Source organism: Leucopleurus acutus, assembly GCF_964270905.1.
Source record: "Leucopleurus acutus genome assembly, chromosome: 4".
NCBI classification, from domain to species: Eukaryota; Metazoa; Chordata; class Mammalia; order Artiodactyla; family Delphinidae; genus Leucopleurus; species Leucopleurus acutus.
The window spans coordinates 111584887-111607395 of NC_139146.1; the positions used below are offsets into that span (position 1 = coordinate 111584887).

A 22509-nucleotide genomic window follows, 5' to 3' on the forward strand; every position below is an offset into this window, starting at 1 on the left:
GCTGCCTGTTTTATGGACGTCAAAGCACCCAGAAATGGAAGGTCTAGCCATAGGTCCCAGGACCAGGAACACAGAATTAGGAAAAGAAGCCAAGTTTGCTAACATGAGTCAGCTGTTTCAGGGCACACAACTCCAAGGCCAGGCTCTTCTTTCCTTTCATCTTATGGCTTTTCCTTTTTCTGTGGGTGGCAGGAACTGTAATTTGGTTTGTTTATGTTTTATCTGATGATTCTCCCTTCTCACTCTTCAGCATCTTTCACGTTTCATGTGATCTTCCTCTAACAGTTCTTACTCAACGTATGCAACACGTTGAAACACATTTAAACAACTTGCCTCAAAAGCAGCTGTCATCCCTGTTTAACATGCAAATCCCTGTACTCCCCTAAATCAGACTCTCTGCTGGGGGAGCCTGCTTTGTAGCAAACTTGCCGAGGGATTCTAATGCCCACCGAGGCACACAGCCTGCAGCCCTGGAAGGTGCGCCTCAGCCTTCCTCTGGCTGGGAGGTCATTCCCAGGGATCTTTCCTTGTCTCTTTGGCCCACATTGGCTCAAAGGATGGGATCAGCGTCGATCTGAGCAATTCCATGGTTATTCCTTGAAATGAAAGACTAGCGCCACACATCTTCTTGGCCATGATACCTAAGTCAAATTCAAAATTCAGATTTTCAGCTTTAAACAGAGATCGGGTATGGTTCTCGTCTTCTCGGAACTCCTTCACAAACATTTTAGAACACAACCCCGATGCACAGAAATGTTCAAAAACAGCAGCAGTGTGTGGCCTGCCTTCTTTCCAAGGGCATGATGGCTTGCAGCAGTTTCTAAAAATAGACCTTTCTGATCCAGGTCACTAAGCAGGAATGGCCTCTGTGTCACTCTGTTTACACAGTTTTACATTTGACACCTCCATAACAAGAATACTGACTTGGTGAGGCCTGAGGGCCCTCCTTGGTCTGTGGGAATTCTTAGTGAGGGCAGCATCCCCACGAGGCCAGCGGTGTTTGGATTCAGGGCCCTTTCAACCTTTGCTTCATGATTCCTCATCCTCTTTCCATCACTGTCTCAAAGTCAGGGGGCAGAGGTCAGAAACTCCAAGTGATTGCACGAGATCCTAACGAACAGAAAAACAAGCTCACGTTCAGGAATGTAAGACCCACAAGGTTTTGTTTCGTTTAATCTGTCTTGCATTTTTCCTCTTTGCACACTTGTGAGTTTACAAAGCATCATATAGTTGCAAATGTAACTTCGAGACCTTTCAGTAGAATGTTCAGAAAAAGCTTGTCTTTGATTTGTTTTGGAACACCTCTGCGGTAGTGAGAGGTCTTCTCTTTTTGTACAATAATTCATGGTACCCCTAACCTGTCCCATAATTGCAGATGACATGACTGGTATTATCAATAGAATGAAAATTGCTTGGGATTAACATTCTAAAATTAAGGACATGGGATAAAAGAATGGGGCACTTGTCATTGAATATATGTGATGTGATTGAACTGGCCCACTGGGCCTTCATAAGATTCATAGTAGGTTCTGAAGAAGTGGATTAATTTGGATCAAATGCAGAATGTTATCTCTAGGAATCAATTTTGATTTACGAGTTAGCTTGCCAGCACTAAAGAAATGATTCTTGTAAACTCTCACCTCTTAGCTTTGGGTGTTCTAAGCATTTCATTATCTCATTTAATTCTTACAACAACTCCATGAAATAGGTATTATTATTACTCTATTTTACAGATGAGGAAACAGACTTTTTAATAGGGTAGCCTGGCCAAGGGGACACATCTATTAAGTGTGGATTTGAACTCCGATCTGTCTTACACACAAAAAGCCCAGGCTTTTGAGTCAGATGAGCTGGTGTGGTTGCTCAAACCAGTGTGGGTTCTTCAGCCCCTGGGCAACACAGTTGGGTTCCATCAGTGCTTTCATTTGTTTTGCTTTAAAGATAGTACTCGCTGGTGCCTTTTGTTTTTCCAGCAGTGTTGTCCACATTCCCTTAAATAAATTAACCCCCCCATCTTGTCTAACTCATTTGATGGGAGCAAGTCTACATGCCAATAAAAATAGAAATAGGAGAAACAGCGCAGCAAGAAGGGAGAAGTGACAGAGGGTTTTATGGTTATTAAGATATGAATACAGGCTCATCATTTTCTATTCTCCCCCAAACAAGACAAAAGAGCCCCACCACTTGATTCCAATCACAGTTCGTTCTGTAATTTTTAAATGGTTGAAATACGTGATGAATATTGAGATGCTGGAACATCCATTGTTTTATAAGAGAATGTTTGAGATTTTATCACTTCTCTCCCAAATAGTAGATGCTTGATAAATGATGTTGAATTTAAGTCCTAGACTTATGAGTACTCACCCAAAGCCCTAGAAGACCCTTTGTCCATGGCAGGATGGACCAATCCAACTTCTGAAGAAGATGCCGTTTGTGTTTGTGGTCTGTTCTGGCCAGCACCCGAATGAAACCCCCTGGCTTCTCCGCATCTCAGTACCTCTCAGCGCTCTCTGCACACCCTACCCCATCTCTCTCAAATCTCTCCTTTCCTAGGACTTGTTCCTCCACACCTGCCTCTTTCCTGGTTCCTCATTCAAACTCACCTTTCCATTTCCTGTTCCCTCAGAACCTTGCTGGAGGATGACTTGCAAATCTCCAAAGACATGGGCAACAATAGTTGAAGTCCTTTGAGAACAATACAATCTTACACTAATATAAAATGGCAGTAATAAAGCTATTATTCATATTTTTAAAGTGATTTTGCAGGTTATCAGTATCTTACCATTAAGGAATGTGTTCCCAGTGGTGCTATCACTGTGACAACTTGGTTGGAGCTATCTGTGGATAGGGGGTCTTGTCATTAGAAGCCTTCAAGTCATGGACAGAAGGTGACCTCAGCCTCAAAAGGCTGACTTTGGTCATTCAGCCAGTATGGCTGACACAGACCCCCCGAGGACTCCTCCCGGTGCAGTCAGCAGGGAGCCTTAGTGGCCAGGGATGGGGGACCCTGGGGATGAGGGTTAGAAGATACATCAGCTATCTTGACAGTATAATTAAAATGCTCGTTTCACAATTTTGGAAATCATCCAAAAGGTGTATTGTGATAATTTGAATGTGAATATCCACTTTTGAATGTAGTGTAAAGAAAGTGATAGGTATGTTTCAGGTATGGATTTGCCCCTTCGTAGCATTGTCTGCAGGACAGGTTTTAACCTGAACTAATTTTTCTCTGCTACTGGTTTCTGAAATATTAACACATGCTTGAAACCCAGCATGTGCAGATTGGGGTTTAGCTCTGTCAGTTGCCCTCAGTTGGCACAGTAATGAGACTGTTAGTGACTGAGATTTGTGGGCTGAAGTAGGCAGTGCAATGCAGGGACACTAATAACTTTATCGCCATGTATACCCATGCAATAGTAGGTCCCAGGTAGGGTTACCAGATTTAGCACATCAAAAAACAGGATGCTGAGTTATATTTGAATTTGGCAAATAATTTTTTAGTGAAAGAATGTCCCGGATTTTATCTAACAACCCTAGTCACATGACAGCTTAGATACAGGAAAAAAAAATGCAGGTTCTTTATCTAAACTTTTTTGATTTTAATTGAAGTATAGTTGATTTACAGTATTGTGCTAGTTTCAGGTGTACAGCATAGTGATTCAGTATTTTTGCAGATTATATTCCATTAGAGGTTATTACAAGATGATGGGTATAATTCCCTGTGCTGTACAGTGAATCTTGGTTACTTATCTATTTTATATATAGTAGTTTGTATCTGTTGATCCCATACTCCTAATATGTCCGTCCCCCCTCCTTCTCCCCTTTGGTAACCACAGATTCGTTTTCTGTGTCTCTGAGTCTGTTTCTGTTTTGTATTTGCATTCATTTGTACTATTTTTTAGATTCCACATATAAGTGATATCATATGGTATTTGTCTTTCTCTGTCTGACTTACTTCACTACGCATGATATTCTCTAGGTCCATCCACATTGCTGCAAATGGCAGAATTTCATTATTTTTTGTTGCTGAGTAAAAATATATATATATATATATATATATATATATATATATATATGTCATATCATCTTAATCCAGTCATCTGTTGATAGGCACTTGGGTTGCTTCCATGTTTCCATGTCTTGGCTATTGTAAATAGTGCTGCTATGAACATTGGGGTACGTGTATCTTTTTGAATTAGTGTTTTCATTTTTTCCAGACATATACCCAGGAGTGGGATTGCTGGATCATATGGTAGTTCTGTTTTTAGTTTTTTAAGGAACCTCCATACTGTTTTCCATAGTGACTGCACCAAATTACATTCCCACCAACTGTGCACGAATGTTCCCTTTTATTCTGCCAAGACTTAATCTGGTCTTCCTCACAAACTCACACTTGCTGGTTAGCAAGGAAACAAAACAATAAATTTCAGTCCTAGCCAAGTAAAAAGCTAGCCTGGTCTAATCGTTTGAATAGTCAGTCCATTGAGGTAATACTCAGTCTCTAATATAAAATGCACCCTCTCTCAGATGTAATCTTCTGTCTTCAGTGTCTTCTGTCTTCACTGTCTTCACTGTCCAACTGCTTTGCCAAAATACTGTCTGGGGGGTTGGGCAGTGGTGAGTACAGGTCTTTGGACGCACTATTCCCTGGTCCCTAGGCTCTGCCTTGGTCTTCCTTGTCACTGCTGGCCTCTACCACTGAATTCTGCAGCTAGTGCCTCCATGGTCAGCGTTGGCCTGGGCAGTGCCCCTGGGGATCCCTGGCAACCTCCCACTGGCAGACTCAGCCCTCGCTCAGCTCCCATTAGCTTCAGACACCTTAGCGTCTACCAAGTTCTCCATCCCAACAACCCCTGATCCAGGGGTCCACCCCAGGATCATCTCAGCCATCATAGCTGCCTCATTCCACATGTACTGGTTGGCATCCGATATCTATAAATGGAGCTGAGCCAGGCCCTCCTCACAGTGACCTCCTGGAGTCTCCAGCAGAGCAATGGAGCCAAGATTCGCTGACACCCTGGACATTCCCCTCACTTTCCTTGCATGCTTGCCCTGTTCTCCCTGAGGCCAGACAGGTGAAACCAGAACTTGGTTCTGAGAGTGTGACTTGCCACCAGTCTCTCCATCATTCCCACAATACCCTGGAATGGCAAGGACTGGACTTTCTCGCTATTTCTTACTCTGCTCTATGCTTCCCTTCTTCTGTAACTGCAAGTCTCCTGTCTTAGGTAGGAAAACACTAATTCTAAAAGATACACACACCCCAGTGTTTATAATGGCACTGTTTATGATAGCCAAGACGTGGAAGCAACCCCGGTGCCCATCAACAGACGACTGGATTAAGGTGATGTGACATGTATATATATTATTACTCAACTACTTTGTACTATAGGAAAGCTTTGGTAATTGAAATCCTCAAGGCTTAACCCTGAGTGGATCACAGCGGTTCTCAAAGGTGTGTTCACTGACCAGGCCCTCCCATGAAATGCAGATTCTGGGGCCTTCCTCTAGACCTACTGTATCAGAAACCCTAGGGTTTTGGCTGAGTAATTGACGGTTTATCAAGCTTTCCAGGTGGTTCTGATGCACCCTAAAGCACCACAGCTTTAAAGATTTCAGCAGATTATCTCATTCCCTCTCTTATGGTTTCCAAGCCCTAAAGTCTTATTAAACAGACCAAATACTCCCCCCTCAATCTAGTTGATTGATTAACGTGCTATATAAACTTGAAACATTTTATGGTTAAGAAAAGGAATTTGCAAAAGGAAGGAAATTCTGACACATGCTGCAGCACTGAGGAGTCTTGCGGATGTTATGCTAGGTGAAATAAGCCAGTTACAAAAAGACAGATACTGGGCTCCCCTGGTGGCGCAGTGGTTAAGAATCCGCCTGCCAATGCAGGGGACACGGGTTCGAGCCCTGGTCAGGGAAGATCCCACATGCCGCGGGGCAACTAAGCCCGTGTGCCACAACTACTGAGGCTGTGCTCTAGACCTCGTGAGCCACAACTACTGAGCCCATGAGCCACAACTACTGAAGCCCGCACACCTAAATCCCACGCTCTGCAACAGGAGAAGCCACCGCAATGAGAAGCCCGCACACCGCAACGAAGAGTAGCCCCCGCTCACCGCAACTAGAGAAAGCCCGAGCGCAGCAACGAAGATCCAACGCAGCCAAAAATTAATTAATTAATTAATTTAAAAAAAAGACAATTACTGTATGATTCCATTTAGATGAGTAGTCAAACTCAGAAATAAGAAAAATAGAATGGTGGTTGCCAGGGCCTGGGGGAGGGGGGCGGGGAGTTACTGTTCTATGGGTGCAGAGTTTCAGTTTTGTAAGGTGAAAGGAGTTCTGGACATGGTTGGTGGTGTTGGTTGCACAACACCGTGATTGCACTTAAAACCACTGAAGGGTACATTAAAAATGGTTAAGATTGTTACATTTTATGTTATATGTATTTTACCACAATTAAAAAATTTTTTTTTAAAAATTTGGTGACCAGGGCTTCCCTGGTGGCGCAGTGGTTGAGAGTCCGCCTGCCGATGCAGGGGACACGGGTTCGTGCCCCGGTCCGGGAAGATCCCGCATGCCGCGGAGCGGCTGGGCCCGTGAGCCATGGCCGCTGAGCCTGCGCATCCGGAGCCTGTGCTCCGCAACGGGAGAGCCCACAACAGTGAGAGGCCCGCGTACCGCAAAAAAAAAAAAAAAAAAAAAAAAAAAAAATTTGGTGACCAAAGCAAAGATTAAAGTTGTGAGTTAAAAATGGCTTCAGTTCTTAAGCAGCAGGTATTGGTTTGAGGAAAGGTCGCATACCTAACTCGGCTGGTTATCCATGGACCGCGATCCTGGGCATTAGAGTTCAGATCTAAATTTTGAAACAGGTGCTCCTCATAAATGTGGGTATTTCACCAGATGTTAGTTGAGTTTCTGAGCTACCTGAAGTAGAAGAAGCTGATTCAATAGCTCTGACTCTAGGGTTCAAATAGGATAGGTGGTCTCACTGCGGCCATTGAGGTAAAAGGTAATATATGTACTTGGAATTTTTGCCTATATCAGACTAAAAAGCCTTGGGCGTGAATGAACTCCTAGTGGCTTATATCATTCTACATGAGAAGTATTGGTAAGCTTCTCCCCATTTGTTGAAAGGATGAGCCACCGGGAGAGCTCTGTCTCTTGATTTGAACCGTCGACCATCTAGCTCCCTTTATTGTCATTTGGCATGAGGTGAATGAGCCCATCTTCCCTAGAGGCAGCAACACGGGGGTGGTGTTGGCAGACAGTGGGGCTTTTAATTCCTCTCTCCACCTCCCAATAATATGCATTAGTTGCCCACCCCATAAAATAATATTCTTTGCTATAAACAATTGTTGTTTTCTCAATCTTGTTAAAGAATGAATGAAGACATCTTTAGGAAATGGCTCTGGTCTAAGTGAAAACAGTGAACTTACTATGCGGAGCACAGCTTCAAGACAAATGCCCTGTAACTCCTGCACTATCCCCTTGCCACCAGGGAGCCCCTCTTAGAGCAAATATTGTAGCCACCACTGTTCTAATCCCATTTTCGTGCTACACAAATTTCCTGGGACAGAGAAAAGTCTTGAAACATCCAAATCTGCCTCCTGTCTCAGAACCATATTCATAAAACACAATGTTCTTATAAGCCCCAGGAAATTAGTTTAGGTAAATAAAGATAAATAAGACCTATGCTAAATATATATATTTATTTATATATTACCATTGTGTTCATTAAGTTATTTTATTTTGACAGAGGAAGATTTGTTTATCAAATTTGTGAGTAATACAACAGCACAGAGGAAGGACCGATTATGAAATTATAATGTCATTTTTTTTTCTTTTTTTTTTTTTGCGGTACGCGGGCCTCTCACTGTTGTGGCCTCTCCCGCTGTGGAGCACAGGCTCCGGACGCGCAGGCTCAGCGGCCATGGCTCACGGGCCCAGCCGCTCCACGGTATGTGGGATCTTCCCGGACCGGGGCAGGAACCCGTGTCCCCTGCATCGGCAGGCAGACTCTTAACCACTGCGCCACCAGGGAAGCTCCATTTTTTTCTTTCTTAAATGAGATGTTAGCATGACTTGCTCTCAGCAAGCCCAAGGTGGCTTCTAGTGACCACAGATGACTTTCTGGGTGTTCATGAACCATCAAATTAATCTCCTACAGGTTTTTTTTTTCTAGAGGTCTATACGAAATCCACCTGTCCACTGTTTCTAGAATCTATTGCCATCTACTCCTCCACTTTAAAAAAAAATCATGATTTTTTTCAGACTCTCATATTTTCCACTATTTCTTGACTGTTGTTCACCCAGAATGGTTCCAGCATTATATCTTCAAATTGTTTCAATATCCTGGAAAGTTAATTTGTTGGGCTTCGTAATCAGGTTTGTTTTAAACGTCTCATCATCATCATCATGATAACTAACATTTATTGACTTTTTTATGTGTCAGACAATTGTCTTTTTTTTAATATAGTTGAATTACAATGTTGTGTTAGTTTCAGGTGTACAGCAGTGATTCATATATATATATATTTTTACATCTTTATTGGAGTATAATTGCTTTACAAAGGTGTGTTAGTTTCTGCTTTATAACAAAGTGAATCAGTTATACATATACATATGTTCCCATATCTCCTCCCTCTTGCATCTCCCTCCCTCCCAGATATATTTATATATATATGTGTTAAATGTATATATATATATATATATATTCTCATTAAGTTGTTTAAAAAATAAAAGTACCTAGATGATAAAGGTCAGCTTTCAAACCACCACTACCAATCCTTATGAAGTGAAGCATGAACTCCTAGTCAGATGCTAAATTCATTAAGGTTCATTATGTTCCTGGTTAAGAACTGAAATTTATCATATTCTTGTGGAAGAGTTAAGAAAACACACCATTTGGTAATTTTATAGGTAGGCCGTGTGGTCCAGTGGAAAAGTACCTGGGCTTTGTAATAGCCCTTTCTTTGAACCTAAACGTTGTACAAGTTGGCTGTGTGGATCCAGCTGCATACCTGCCACGGTCAGGTTTTCTTTAGCTGTACGGTTGGAATACATTTTATCTAATTTTGTATCTCAGAGGGGTTTTGTGATGCTTGAATGAGATACTCTATGCAGAGTGACAAGTACATAGTTGGCCTATATTATTTGCACAGGAACTGATAGTTTTCGGAAAGCAAAGGTGCATGTAAGTCAGAAGCATCAGAACTTGAAAAGCACTGGGCTAGTGTGCGGCTCCATCGTGGGGCTGGGTTTACCGGGACTCTTTTTTGGTTGTACCTTTATTTGTTTAAACCCAGTTTTATTTCTTTCAGACCTGAAGCAACTACATCTGGTATCAATTTCTTGTGATTAAGATTTGAACTAGGCAACAACAGGCAAAGCTAATTGATGATGGAGGTCAAAAGTCAGGGCAGGGAGTCTGGAATAGGCTGGAAAAGTCTGGAAGAAGCCTCACGCGGATGCTGGAAATAGTCTATATCATTTTTACTGTTTACATATAAGTGCACCTGATACACTCTGTGTATGTTACATCAATAAAAAATTTAAAATGATCGAAACTAGGTGTACATAAGGATCTGAAGGTCAACATATACCAAATCCACTATTAAAGCTAGTCGACTCAGTGAATTTGATAAAGTTCTTTGATTGAACTTTTAAAACAGAATTTGAAAACTACATCTCACAAGTATTTAGCCTGCAGACATTTGTTTGATCTAGAAGCATTTGGCCTGCAAATATTTGTTTAATCCTCACTAAAAATGTGGGAGTTTGACATAAGAATCTGGCTTCTGGAAAAATCAAGCGATATGACAGCAGTGGGTTGGAGCCAGGTATACCCACATCAGGTGAGGTGTACACCCTCCCGTTTACTTTGGGGCACCGGTGCTTCCTATGATCTGACACCTGCCACTCTGCCCATTGACCCTGCCTGCCTGGCCCAGTTGGCATTTGAGTTTCCCAGCCCGGTAGCTCAAACACTGATTGCCCAGTTATCTTTTTTCATCTCCAACCAGTTGTCCAGACTGAGTCTTTTCCAGTAGAGGGATGGTTGGCCATTTCCAACACTAACCTGGGGCAGGAAATCGCTGTGTCTTACCCGCTTCGATCTCTCCAGTGCCCACCATAGCAAAAGCACTCATGAAATGTTTGCTGACTGGGTGAAAATTCCACATACTGGGCTGACTGCCTGTCTGTGTGGGTCTCCTGTCACATTTCTTTTCAAGGAACGTGTGTTTGCTAGCCCCACTGTGATTCAAACTGCCTTTTTCAACTGTAGACAAGATGGAAGGTTAGGAAAGCAAAAGGAAGAATGTTCTCCACACTGTCCGTTTAAATTATGATTTGAAGCAGGTTTTAGTATACCAAATTATCATCAGGCTAATTGCTTGACAACCTCTCTCGTTACTGCTGGCTGGCGCCATTCAACTGATCTACTCAGCTGATATGTGGCTGGGGGCTGTGTGGCATATTCTCCCTAAGGAAAAGTCTGCCAGCTGGAAAAATACCTCAACACTGTACATGCCATACACAACCCATTTCTAAGTCACAGCAGCTCTGGCATGGACAGTAGTGTTTAAGGGCATATTCTTTGCAGAACTTCCCTGGTGGTCCAGTGGGCTCCCTGGTCAGGGAACTAAGATCCTACATGCCTCGGGGCAACTAAGCCCGCAGACTGCAACTACTGAGCCTGCACACGACTGGAGAGAAGCCCTCACCTGCAACTAAGATCCGACGCAGCCAAAAATAAATAATTTTTTTTTAAAGAAAGCGTATTTTTTGAAATCGGACTGCCCGGGTTCAAATCCTGTTGCCACCACTTGCTAGTTTTGTGATCTCTGGCAAGTTTTTAATCTCTCTGTGCCTGAGATTCTTCACCTGTGAAGTAGGTGTAATAATAGTAGCTCCCTAGTTGAGCTGTTGGAAGAGTTAAAATATGTAAAGTACTTGGTATCCTCCCTGACACAGAGTAAGCACCTGCTAAGAAACTAAATACAAATATAAGTCTATAAATGTCACTGGTATTTGTTGTTACCGGCACACCTTACTCATTTTTTATATCAGCTGTGTAGTTTTCCTAGAGATTGAAATGAGGCATTAAGGATACTGTAATTTGTGTTCCGCAATGCTCCTTCTCCAGAGTTTTTTTTTTTCATCCCCGAGGGTAAAAGGTGAACCCAAACATAATTCCTCTACCTGTTATTCTTTTTTTTTTTTTTTTTTTTTTTTTGCGGTACGCGGGCCTCTCACTGCTGCGGCCCCTCCCGTTGCGGAGCACAGGCTCCGGACGCGCAGGCTCAGCGGCCATGGGTCACGGGCCCAGCTGTTCCGCGGCATGCGGGATCCTCCCAGACCGGGGCACGAACCCACGTCGTCCCCTGCATCGACAGGTAGACTCTCAACCACTGCGCCACCAGGGAAGCCCTCTACCTGTTATTCTTAGTACTAAATGGTAACTTGGGGTTCCCCACTGGGGATGTTGGGACTTTGAAGGGATGACTGAACCCCGTGCCTTTATTTGCCACCTTCTGGCCACTAACATTCTTCTGAAGAAATCCCTTGGTTTCCCCCAAAGAATTAGAGAATGTAAAGAGAGAAAAAGAACAAGAGTGATGTGATTACTTTAGGCCTGTTGGTCTCTGGGGTCAGGGACGGCATAATACGAGCAGAATTAAACTGAAGAACTGTGACTGTCATCAGCAATGTTAGCAATGAGAAAATATCATGCTTTCAGATGTATCATAAATGCTTTATGTCCTGCAATGATTATACAGGAAAGGTATTGTGTAATAATACTTTGGACTTAACTGACATCTTTTATGACACTCAGAGGACTACAGGCATTACTTATCAACCTTGATGTCAACGTGTGCTCAGACTGGGATTAAAAAAATGTTCCCTTGAGTACAAAGTGAGCATGGCTCAACTGCTCTGTCTCCACTTTCCTTGGAGTGTCCTCAAGGATCTGACTCCTTTAGACACACTTGCAGTTCTCTACCAAATACAATTTCCCATGAAATTGAAGGGAAATGGACTAGGAAAGAGAACCTGAGCTTATTGTTTTTCCCTAGGCTCACTGCCCAGTTTTCTTTCAGCCTGGAACCTCTATGTGGGAATTTGCAGAGTTGGGCTAAACTACTGAACCCACATGTTTGTTTATCATCACCTCGGTCATTATCACTATCCTTGCCGGTGCGATCTTTTGTACAATACCTCTTATTTTTGATGACACAGTATGCTTTCTAAAAGTGAGATGTGTAGGGTACAGGTCTACCTGAATCATTTACATGATTTTATAAAGTTTAATTTATTTATTGAGCATCTAATATATGGCCAGTCATCGCTCTAGGTGCTTGGGACTCAGCCATGGTCTGAAACATCTCCGTCCTCATGGAGTCGACATCCTTGTGAGGAGAGGAAGTGAATAATGAACGTAATACATATGTAAATTATCCAGTATGTTAGAAGGTGGTGAGTGCTCTATGGAAAGAAAGTAGATCAGAGGCCAAGAGGCTGTTTCCATCTCCTCCATTCATAAAATTCTTTTAATTCCTCCTGGGAGTATTGAGGACAAACTTTTTTGTGGGGGGGATATGGGAAGTGCCTATATTATTTATTTATTTATTTTTATTGAAGTGTAGTTGATTTACAATGTTGTGTTAATTTCTGCTGTACAGCAAAGTGATTCAGTTATACGTATGTATACAGTCTCTTTTTTTAGTATAAATTTATTTATCTATTTATTTTTGGCTGCATTGAGTCTTCATTGCTGCGCGCGGGCTTTCTCCAGTTGCGGCGAGCGGGGGCTACTCTTCGTTGCAATGCACAGGCGTCTCATTGCGGTGGCTTCTCTTGTTGCGGAGCATGGGCTCCAGGCACGCGGGCTTCAGTAGTTGTGGCACTTGGGCTCAGTAGTTGTGGCTCGCGGGCTCAGTAGTTGTGGCTCACGGGCTCAGTAGTTGTGGCACACGGGCTTAGTCGCTCCACAGCATGTGGGATCTTCCCAGACCAGGGCTCGAACCCGTGTCCCCTGCATTGGCAGGTGGATTCTTAACCACTGCGCCACCAGGGAAGTCCATATACATTCTTTTTTAATATTCTTTTCCATTATGGATTATCACAGGATATTGAGGACAAACTTTTAATTTTAAAAACATACTCTGTGAAAGTACTTCGAGCTTCTGGAGTGTGCCATAAAAACACAGGCAAGTAAGTGCCCTACAGCAGCGGTCCCCAACCTTTTTGGCACCAGGGACTGGTTTTGTGGAAGACAATTTTTCCACGGACCAGGGTGCTGGTCGTGGGCAGGATGGTTCAGGCACTAATGCGGGCGAGGGGGAGCGATGGGGAGCGCCAGACTTCGCCCCTCGCCCTCCACTCACCTCCTGCTGTGGGGCCCGGTTAGGAACCGGGCTGGGGGTTGGGGACCCCTGCTCTACAGGCATCCAAGTCTACCTTACACAGTGGACGTCTAACTTACAACTGCTGGAGAACAGTGTAACTGTTATGCACAGACACAGACACAAAGAAATTGAAAGTAAGTAAGGGAACCACATTTTCTTCATTATTTAGTGAGGCTTTGCCTCCATAGACCCCCATCTCTAACCACAAACAAGCACCCTACAAGGACATGTGCAAGTCATTAAGGACAAATACCATGGAAGTCTGGTGTTCCGAAATCAAGGCCATCTATCTTGGTCTGCAGTTTACCAGCAGAGTAAAATAAAACTCTCCTGCCTGTGGGTGTTTAAAAGGTGATCAGAAGGAAACAGGATGTGCCTGAGTAGATGCGCTACTAGCTTTTAGAGAAAAGGAAAAAGAAAAACTCCACGTTTCTTCAAAAGCTCATCTAGTATATTCTTTTTTTTCTCTTCACCACAGATATTAGTACTGGGAAGAAACTTAGTGATGTTCTAGATTAGTGAGGACTTGAGCCCAGAGCCTATAAGTGACTCGTTCACAGTCACTTAGCAGGTCAGTGGCAGAATCAGAAGGAAGCCTGGCCCACCACCTCCTGGGCCAGCGCTGTGGGTTCCACAGCTCTGCTTCCAGATGAGATCATCAGTGCTTCTTCAAACATGGATTGACTAACCGTCTACAGCTGATGGGCAAAGAAGCTAGGAGGTAATAAACGAGAAATCTAAGGTGTCGGTGAAAGTGTTCCAGATTCTTAGTAGAAATCTGAAGTAGAGCGAGCAGGAAATAGAAGATGGGGCTGAGGACAGGGTTTGAGGGGCAGCATGGCAAGGAGAGTCTCTCTTCCACATGAAGGGGTTGCGGGGTGCTGCACATTCCAGTGTGAAGAACTTTCCATGCGCCAAAGTAACCATTGCTGACTCTGAAGGGCAGTGCTTCCAGACTTAAGGACCCAGGCTTCACTGTCCTTCTGCCCATGCGTGGCCACTGCACCACCAAAGGGTGATGGGGACACGCCGTGGGATGTCACTTGAGGTCCTGGCGAAGGTGGCAGAGTGACTGTGCTGATACCACCACTATGAGGTAACAGTTGAGGTCTTCCCCTGGGCCGGGCACTGTGCTAAGTGCTTTGCTTACGTCATCGTGTTCTGTCCTCACACCAGATAGGTTCTATTATTAGTCCCATTTCAGAGGAGAGAAAACTGAGGCTTGGAGAAATTTAGTTATCAGCTCAGGGTCACAAAGCTAGTGAATGCCAAAGTCAGAATTCAAATTGTCCTTCGTAGAGGGCAGTGGTTCAAAGCGTGGGCTCTGGGGTCAGATTGCCAGCTTGGGAATCCCCCCCCTCCGATGCTTGCTAGCTGTGAGGTGTTCAACACATTCCTCAGCCTCCCCAAGCCTCCCTTTCCTCAGCTCTAAAGTTGTAACAATAATTATAGTATTTACCTTATAGAATTGTGGCGATTAGAGAATGTAACATAGTAACTGCGTATTGACACGCAGTTAATTAGTATTTGTATAGTAGATAACTAGTTCAGCTACAGGTTGGATCACATGAACTTGCTATTGTAGTCGACCAAAAATTGTCAAATATTGACAATTTCATGTGGTTCAATGTAATACTACATAGGCATTCACTCTTTGTAAACATGACAATGACTTTCTTATTCATCTCATAATTTGTGAAAGGACAGGTGATTTGATTGCTTCAATACATTTTTTTTTCTATACCTGCCTGCTCATTTTAGTTTCTCTGAAGAACCACATAAAGATATCTTTTATTCTAATGTAACATAGCACCCATGAGAACATACACAGTGATGTAGTTCCTGGAGCCACTAATCCCTTGAGGATGTTGTCATAGGGAGCTCGGACGGGAGTAGATATAAAGCGAGCTTAGATTGCACAGAGCTGGACTAGGAAATGACTGGTGAAATGAAGAGGGGGTAGACGCCTGGCTCCTTTAAACCGGTGGTCATGTCCCGCTGGTTGAAGGAATGGCATTCCCATACTAGATGGCTGGTTGTGATAACCAGATATCAAGCAGAACCATTTGTCACTGTGCATGTGGAAACCAGCTTCTGGTCAGCGGCAGGAGGTTGTTAAATCTGACACATTCGAAATGAATTTTGTGGCCCGGCTGCCCTTGAACTCTGGTTTGGTGGGAGTAGCCTGTGACGGAAGGACACGCAACTCAGTTGTGGTGTGTGGGAAGGCGATAGGGTGGGAGAGGAAAACACAAAGCTGGGACAAGAATTTTGCCTTCCTCAAGGAAAGAAGGCTACTTCTGATAGAATGCATCCAGGGTGCAAGATCCCGTGGAGGTTCCTCTTTTGAAAGAGGGTTCTCTGCCTCCACCCCCCGACCACCACTGTTCCTATCCCACACTTGCCTCAATCGTGTTTCCTTAGATTTCATATTATAGGCATAGAGATAGCTCTGGAATTCAAGGGGAGCATTCTGGAGAGACAGCGTTGCTAGTCAACACAGGGACAATCTCTAAATACAATTAGTTTCACCTTTGAAATGTACTAACATCCTCAAGGATGCTTCAGACTTTCTTGGTGTCTGGAGTGGAAATTACTGCTGTGTTTAGAGTATAATGCCCCCTGTGATATCAGAATTTTGCAGTGTGTGTGTGTGTGTGTGTGTGTGTGTGTGTGTGTGTGTACGTGCTCCCTTTCCTTCTTTCCACATCTTAAAAAATTAATCTGGAAGTCTTTTAAAGCTTCTATAGCAAGGAGGTTTACAGATTATGCGTGGATCCCGTGATCTGTTTTTTCCCACCGTGGCAGCCGTAAACTAATGAAAATGCATTCGCATACCCACGAATTGAGACACACTTGGAATTGCTTTCTTTCTGTGTGCCCTATTGCTTTTCTCTGTGTGTGTGTGTCTGTGGTTACTGTTAAGCTGACCCCTACAGTCTGGGGCAAATACCAAAACTTGAAGAAAGCACTGCTTCTCCATACAGCTGCAAAGGCCTGCCGTTTCAGAGGCTCAGATGATAGTTGTAAGTGAAATTCCTTTAACACAGTCGCAGTTCAGAAAACCTGTCAGGATTCCATGCGCAAAGGTGAGCTGCGTGGCACTCCACTGGGCTGAACTTTCAAATGCAGTGTCTTGTTGTTGTTTTGTTGTTTTTTTTTTACAAGCACTACTTTTATAAATTTTTGTGTCTGTGGGGGTGGTTATAATATTGAACGTGATCGCTGGAAACAATGACTGTAGAAAGTTTGTCCTTTTTGAGTCTCCCTCCCCTCCTCCTAGTTTCTGTGAGAAACTGTTGCTTGCAAAAACCATAGCTAATTAAAAATTGAACTTATTCAGCTGCACAGAAGCCCTAGTGGGGAGCAGCAAGGGGAGGGAGGAATAGCAGGCAGGGGAGCCCCATGAGTGAAGCTGCCAGCGCCATTCATTCTGTTGTCCTTCGCTTCGATTTAACCGTCATCACGGCGCATCGAGTTTTTGTGAGTCAAAGGACCCTAGAGCGACCTTTGGCAGGAGAGGGCTTACCCGTTGCCACGGGCTCTGCTTGCAACAGGCTGACAAGCAGCTTCTGCAGAGCGCACGGGGCTGCGTGCCCACGGCCACTCTCGGGTTCTGGCCGCGTGTACTTCCCCTTCCATCAGGGGGCCCGCTGCTGTCAGGCCGGCCGGCCGGCGATTGGTTGGGAGGAGGGCAGTAATCCGAACTGCCTTTTGTACTTGGCTAATCAGGGCAGCCGTCTGACTGCAGGTTCGGAGCGGAGGTGCCTGGGTGGTGTCTGACACCTGTGTCTTAGCCCTCGCCTTCCGGGGCTGCTTCCCGGCGATTCTTTCCGGGCCGGAATCGTGCCTCTGTGCCACCTGCCCCAAGCCACTGAGGCCCCTCGGCGGCCGGCTTGGCCCCGTGTCATGCTGGACAGAGTCGTCCAACAGATAGCTGAGGTCAGTGGAAATGCCGGCTTAGACTTCCTTAAGGTAAGTCCTTTTGAAACCAGGTATTTCTCGACGTGATTTCTATGTATACCTCGACAGAAATGCCAGTATCAGGAAGGTAAACTAAAGAGAGGTGAGGAAGTTATTTTAGTTTAGGCCTTTATGATGAAATTCCTAAGTGATTCGGCTGTCAGATGTGCCGGCAAAATGACACCAAGGCAGAAATAAAGATGTAAATGGAGAGAGGGGTACTTGACAAATCACTGTGCACTCCTTCCTATTTGATGAGAAGCTCGAGTGATGAAAAGAAACTTTTCATCGAGGCCAACAAATATATATGTTGGGCCATAGGCTCCTTCCAACCGCGGATTTACTAATTCTAATTACTGCTTATTTTTAAAGCTATCTTTAACGTTTTCCTCTTGTGATGGGAAAGCAGGTTTTCTTTTTAAGGTTTGCTCAGCACGGGGGAGTCCGCAGCAGGGGTTTGACTGTACTGCCCGGCTCGCTTTTCTTCACCCTTATGTTCCAGAGAAAGTCAGATCCTAGAGGGAAGCACCTATTGGAGCAACAGTGAGACTCTTAGGAATATTAAGCCATGATTCCGGTTAAGCTTAAGCTCTACTCTGATTTCATTTTATGTGCTTTTAAGTGGATTGACGAATACTTTGGGGACCTCCTGTTGGATTGCTGTGAGCATACTTTCATTCTAGGGTTCAGGAATCCAAGGTTGGTAGAAAGACTAGTGATTCAGACTAATGTTTACACTCTTGCCTGTTTGTCGTGACAGGGAGGAAACGATTTTTATTTTTTTAATGAAAACTTTCTCTAAATGGGTTAAAGTCCATTTCTAAATCCAAAGATGCTCTGAGACTACTTTTCCCACCATATTCCAAAGATAGTAGGAAGGTGTTCCCCAATTCTGAATGATTCTATTTAAGTAGTAAACAGTAATAGAACAGAGATGGTGAAAAACAGGGGTAAGCATTCAGAAACCACATGCTCGCGATCTATGTTAAGCATCCTGAAATAGGTTTTTTTCTTCCATTATTTATAGCCAGTTGGAAATCTCCATCTTTCTCAGCTGTGAACTAACTCTTCTTTATAAAGACATTTTCCTGTAATAAGATCAACGTATTAATACTAAATATAAATAGTAAAAATGACTGCTCTGATGAATAGAAGCATCAGAAATGACATTGCCCATGGGGTGAAATGTGATCATCACACAAGTCTACAGAAATCATTTAAAATGTAATGTGTGTGCAAATAGTACAGATGGCTGGTGATAATTGAAAAATTAGATCCGTTGGTAGGTAGATACTAAGTGAATTTATAAATGTTGAGGGAGTTAAAGGAGAAATGAATGTTGGAAAGCTAAATAAATTTGAATATTTAGCATTGATTTAAATTTCAAAATTCTACCTTTGCTTATGAATTACAACCTAGAGAGTGTATAAATCAAAGATGATTTCCTGGGTTAAGGATAAGTCATTGTTATATATGAAGGGATCAATTCCATCCCAGCCCTAATCACTATCTTAAAAAAAAAATCACAGTCCATAAAAACCTCAGTGTCCCAAAAAGGTACAGAAAGGAAGAGAGAGCTAGTTGAAAAACCTCTGTCTCTAGTTAAAAAGGAAATAAAGTCACGACAACCGCACATTTCATATTGAGTGTAGAAAACCCCATACCTATCTGCAGAGTACAAGGGGACCCACAAATGTGTAATTTAACACAGTTGTTAATAACTAATACACGCGCGCGCACACACACATTTCATCCCGAGAACAGTATCATTAGAGTCAGACTGAGACAGGGGGATAAGTATCTTATATTTATTTTTTTCCCCAGTGTCTCCTTTCTGGAACTGTGGAATGCCTGCCAGGCTCCCTCGTCTGCGGCAGGCGTGGTGTCGGTCCCCCTGGTGTCGTGGGTAGCACACAATGGGACACAATAGAGCGCACTCAGCCTTGCCCTCCCAGACGCACAGTGTGTGCCCCATTGGCTCTGCTTGAAAGGGTCAGCTATGCAAATGAAGCCGTGCACGTCAGACACTGCCCTCCCCTTACCTCTCCCTCTCTTTTCTCCTCCCTCAAGACAGATTCCAGCCTTTGCCCCAGACTTTTCTGACTGGCGGATGGAGGGTAGGGGTGCTGTGAGCTCAGAAGCTGAACAACTGGGCAAAATGTCCCTTTGCTGGATGTGCTTCCGTAGCCCTAGACAAATGGAAAAGGAAGCAGCTTCCTCATCTCCACACTATAGATAGCTTCATTAAAATGTCCCTGGTTAATAGGAAAAAGTGGGCACTCCTTGTTAGGCCACACCTCTCAAAGGCATGTTTTGTTTCATTCTGGGTTTTAATTGCTTCCAGCAACCCTAGTGTTCGTATTTTGGAGAAGGGAGGGAAGTTTTACGTCAGAACAAATGGGTGATTTTAGAAGGCAGGAACCTAAGTAGTCTCAAGGCATTTTGCTTCTAGTTGCACAGATTGGATTAAAAAACAAACGTCAAATGATGGTGGCAGTGACCTATCATCTGATATCATGGGGAGAAAAGCACAGATGAACGTCTGTGAGCTGAAACTGGTAGGATTGCTCTGATGGCCTGTCAAGTGATCCAGTGAGTTCTGGCGTCAGACACTTAAGTAGGACTTTGCTCGTACGCTCTGGGCCTGGTTTTGCAGAGACAACTCAGGGGATGGAATTTAAATGAGCCCCACCTTGAAAAGCTATGGCTGTTCTAGAATCACTTGTTTTTTTCCAAGTCCCGAAGCTCCTTAGTGACCGATAAAGCTGCCGGTAGCCCTTTTCCGCCAAATCCCCGTGGTCAGCAATCCGGACCAGCCCTCCAGGGGTGGTGGTCCCTGCAGTTAGACCCCAATGTGCCCGTCTCCAAGTCCCTCCCTTATCTTTTCCCTGGCAGCACTGGAGACTGGTCCTGTGAACCTGATATTTAGGCAGTGATTTCACAGTTGTTTCTTACTCATGGTTCATCAATTCCTCTATCTGACGCATGTAGGTCAGTATCATTATCCCAGTCTGGAAGAGGGAGAGAAGTGATGATGTGGAATGATTTGTCCAACAGCATCAAGAAGTTAGTGAGAAAGTAGAATCTGACATGCCTTGCTTTTCTCCTTTCTTTTCCGTCTTCCTGTCAAAAGAGAAATCAGGAATTCTTAAACCTCTTCCTCAGCAACTCTGGGCACTAAAAAGGCTTCAGTCCAAAACTCTGCTGCTCTCAACTGGATCACTGTAACAGGAAGGGCTCAGAAGCTTACAGACAATGAAATGAATTGGGTATGGATTGCGTGTGCATGTGTGTGTGTGCGCGCACGTGTTTGTATGTCTGCACACACACGTGCGCCCCACCCCCACCCCGCTCACCAGAAGGACTCAAAACCCCAGGGGTGTGTTGGTAAAGTTTGTCCAAAGCCTCATCTGAGGAGGAGGCAACATCTGTGCTATGGCCTTTTCCTAGAGAGGCCTGATCATTCACTTATAACAAATCTCAACCCAGGCCCCATGGCCAGGGAGGCCAGGCCAGGAGCTGCGGGTGAGCTAGTCTGAAGGCGGCTGGCCCGCATTCGCCTCCGAAAGTATTTCAGGAATGTTAATGGTATGCCTGAGTGGAGGGCTTCAGAGCCCGGAGCTGGGGCTGAGAACTGCTCTGTGGCCATCTGTTGAGGCCCAGGAAGTCTCATAGCAACAGCTTCTCAAGAATGGTGCCTTTTTTTTTTTTTTTTTTTTAATTAAAATTAACTAACACAAAACCAAAAACTGCTCCACTGCTCAGGAAGAATCAGGACAGGGTTCGGATTCCTTCTACAGAGTGATGAGCTTTTAAGGAAGAAAAGCCCCCCACATCCTTAATTCCTGTTCTTTAAATGAGCAATTTGTAACTTGGTTTGAGGTCTTAATTTTTTGTTCCCCCTGGGGTAGAATTCTCTTTTGGAAAAGCGTAGAGGTGAAAACAAGTTTCCAAAGCTGTGGAGAAATCACTGGCAGAATTCTGGTTAAGAAAAAAGGGGTCAGAGTTTTGAGATTTTCCTGGTATTTGTTGCTCTTAGTGATCCTGTCAGCAGCTGCCGCCTTCTTCCCTCTGTAATAAAGTGAGCTTTAGAAACCTGGATGTTTAGTTAGTGAAATGAACTTCAGACAAAGACGTTGCTTTTACTGTGACGATGTACGGGCTCCGCTGTGAGTCGCTCAAATCTGTGTAAGAGCAGACCTTGGAAACAGAGAGAGGCCAAGTATTAATAATATTTGTATCTTTTAATTTTTCAGTTGATGGGGCACTAAGTTAGCCATTTATAGTGACTGAGTTCCTGCCTCAGGATAGAAGATCCTGTAAAATGGTAAACACCTGAAGCCTAACCAGCAGCTCAGAGTACAGGGATGGGTACTCTAGATGGAGACAAAAGAATTGTACTCTGTTCTAACTTCTGCCCCATACTGAGCTATTTTAGGAAGGCGCACAACCTGTTAAAGCGTAGTTCCTCATGTGCAAATTGGATTTCTGCATTATTAGGAAGGTTAAATATAATCACATAAAAGGAACTGGGGAAATGGCCCTCGAATCTGAGTGACATCTATAAAGGAGTGTTATAAGCTGTCATCCTTGCTGTTCTTGGGAAACATCTTCCCATCTTCCTGGGAAATGTTTCCATGGGAATATATATGCATATACAGACACACACAAATTGTTATATATTTAAATATTTATATTTTCATTTAAAAAACTGAAGCGGATAAAAATATATATCCTCAAATCTTATCAAATAAAATTTTCCTGTAGAGGCAAAAAATATTCTGACAAGTGATTGTTCCAACACGTATATAATTCTTGAATATAGTACACATGTGGAATATATCTTTACATTTTTTTAATTTTTTTTTTTTTTTTGCGGTACGCGGGCCTCTCACTGTTGTGGCCTCTCCCGTTGCGGAGCACAGGCTCCGGACGCTCAGCCTCAGCGGCCACGGCTCACGGGCCCAGCCGCTCCGCGGCATGTGGGATCTTCCCAGACCGGGGCACGAACCCGTGTCCCCCGCATCGGCAGGCGGACTCTCAACCACTGCGCCACCAGGGAAGCCCTACATTTTTGATTGCTAGTGTTTCTTGGAAATATTATTCAGAATGAATGTATTGC

General features: G+C 43.9%; 1 protein-coding gene across 3 annotated transcripts in view; it reads left to right on the forward strand.

Moving 5' to 3' along the window:
* SHROOM3 (shroom family member 3) overlaps window positions 1–22509 on the forward strand; it is a 254302-nt gene that overhangs the window by 70862 nt on the left and 160931 nt on the right. The window contains exon 1 of one of the 3 annotated variants that reach the window (XM_082837591.1): window positions 17198–17399. The exons of the other annotated variants lie outside the window; for them this stretch is intronic. The gene's annotated coding sequence lies outside the window, so the exon portion shown is untranslated. Of the gene's footprint in view, window positions 1–17197; window positions 17400–22509 lie in introns of those variants that run through there. 3 annotated transcript variants of the gene reach the window in all.